This window comes from Gossypium arboreum, chromosome 5 (assembly GCF_025698485.1).
Source record: "Gossypium arboreum isolate Shixiya-1 chromosome 5, ASM2569848v2, whole genome shotgun sequence".
NCBI lineage: Eukaryota > Viridiplantae > Streptophyta > Magnoliopsida > Malvales > Malvaceae > Gossypium > Gossypium arboreum.
Window position 1 is genome coordinate 25,043,649 of NC_069074.1, and position 2,564 is coordinate 25,046,212.

General features: G+C 34.1%; 1 long non-coding RNA gene across 1 annotated transcript; it reads left to right on the top strand.

Annotated features, from left to right (window-relative positions):
- The first annotated feature begins 473 nt into the window (after positions 1 to 473).
- Positions 474 to 1,762, top strand: LOC108452652 (uncharacterized). Its single transcript, XR_008282642.1, has 4 exons — positions 474 to 644; positions 899 to 1,057; positions 1,166 to 1,271; positions 1,354 to 1,762. It is a non-coding gene; the product is annotated as an uncharacterized LOC108452652 (long non-coding RNA).
- The last annotated feature ends 802 nt before the right edge of the window (positions 1,763 to 2,564 follow it).

A 2,564-nucleotide genomic window follows, 5' to 3' on the forward strand; every position in this document is an offset into this window, starting at 1 on the left:
TTTCATTCTTATCTCAATGTTATAGTTACTTTTGAATCAAAATAAATATTTCATTATTACTACTGCAATAGTTAATCTCGTCATCACTATTATTTTTAATTTAACTGGAATGGAAAGCTTAAAATGTATTTATTGCACAGAAAATCACTTTTGGAAAATTATTTTCAAAATGAATTGATTTTCTAAAAATTAATTTTTTTAATGATTTTGCGTAAGATATATTTAGTTGGTAAATTTTTCAAACAAAATTCTTTTCATAACTAATGTAGAAAATGAATTTCAAATGTTTTTTTTTTTTTGAAAACTAAATTCAGATTGAGCTTTATTAAAATAAAATTTAAGCGCACATAACATGAACCAAAACTAATAGGAAAACATATGCAAAAGGGCCCAGGAGTAAAATTTTTAACCTGGAAAAAAAACAAAAATAATAAAACAGATGCTAGAACCAAAAACTAATAGCAAGCAACTGAAAAGAGGCCCGAAACTAAAATAACGGCCTAAAAAATTCAAAAACAAAGAAATAAAATATCGTATTTCAGCCTCTCCAGTCTTCCTCCTCCTCCATTTCATCTTCAATCTGGTTCTCTCATCTTTTCATTTTCCTTCAGATTCTCAGCATACTCAAGGATTTTTCCTACCAGGTAAATCTCATACTTTTTCTTTAGTGCCTTCGTTGCAAGTGTATGTGCTAAACTATTTGCCACTCTTGAAATATACTCAAAACAATATTTTTTAGATTTAGCCAATAACTGATGAATATCGTGAATATATGCTCCGACCATTGATTTATCATGACTTCTTATCTTGCACTTCTTTATAATTGATAATGCATCCCCTTCAATAATGATATTTGTCCATTGCATGTTGATGCCAATTTGGGTTGCTATCCGGCAAGCAATTGCTTCTGCAGCAAAAGCCGATGCGACTTGGTGATGAATCTCTGTAAATGATAAGAGAACATTTCCTTCACTATCTCTGGCCACAATCTCCACAGCCGATTGATAAAGGTTCCCATCATATGCTACATCGAAACTAATCTTCACAAACTGATCAGGTGGGTGTTTCCACTTTCTGACTCCTGTTATAATTTTTGGTACTTTCTTTTCAATCCCATTAAGTTCTGAAATGTAACTATTGATGTAACTTACTATCTCTTCCCCAGTTCTGTTGGCCTTCCCATGAACTCTCTTGTTCCTTTCTCCTCAAATTGCCCAAAGAGCGCAGCAAAAGATCCTACATTAAAGGAATTATTCTGTTCAAAAACCCAGGTGAGCCACTGTTGAAACTTCAGATGAGATGCTTGTAGTAACTCCGAAAATGATAACTCTTTCCATACTGATGTTGAAATAGGACACTCGCGGAATAGATGATTCATGGTTTCTGTTGCTCTTCCACACCCAAGACAGATTGTATTGTTTGAGAGCCTTCTATGTAGCAAGTTAACCCGTATAGGTAGATAATTCCATGATATTCCCAAACTGTAATTTTGATCTTAGAAGGTAGATTAAGTAGCCAAAGATTTTTGTAAAATTTCCTATAGTCAGTTTGTAAAGCATAAGATCTAGGATCAATTTCAATGCCCTATAATAGTTTATAGGCACTACACACCGTGAATTCTACCGAAGGCTCCCCTCTCTAGGCTAGAAAATCATCGTGGGGCTCTTTTGCTAACGGAATGCAGAGAATCTTCTCGGCTACATCCACCGGAAAGGTAGAAGCTATCAACTCTTTTTTCCATTTTTTGCAACTATCATCAATTAATTCAGTAACTTTAAAGTCACTCAAATTATTAACATGAGACGATAATATGGAATAATTCAAATCTAGTATCCAAACATCGTTAATAACTGAGATTTCAGTACCCTCCCCACTTTCTAACATAGCCCATCTGCTAGAATGCCTTTAGTTGCCCATATACTCTTCCATGTGAATGAACTATTGTTCCCTAGGCGCGAATTTAAGAAATTCATTTTTAGAAAATATTTAACTTTTAATACTTGCACAACTAACGAATTAGGATTACTTAGGATTCTCCAACCTTGTTTAGCTAATAAAGAGACATTAAAACTAGCCATACTACTAAAGCCCATTCCACCTTCTTCTTTAGGTCGACACATATGCTGCCACTAACTTGAATGGAGTCCTTTTCTTCCCTGCACCTTTTGCCACCAGAATTTAGCAATAATGCTTTCCAGTTCTCCACATAGGGAATTAGGTAGGAGGAAACATGACATAGCGTAGGTTGGAATTGCCTGAAGTACTGATTTAATTAATACTTCCTTGCCTCTTTGTGATAATAATCTGGTACTCCAACCTTTAATTTTGGAGTTAACCTTTTCTTTAAGATTTTGAAACAACTCTTTTTTATGTCTACCAACCACATTAGGAAGGCTTAAGTATTTTTCCATATTCGTTGACCCTCTTACCCTTAAGATTGCTGATATTTCACCTCTTGTTCCTTCTGGTGTGTTTGAGCTATAAAAAATTGTAGATTTATCAAAATTAACACACTGGCCAGAACATTCTTTGTATTCCTTTAGAATTCCTTTTAGTAGCATCGC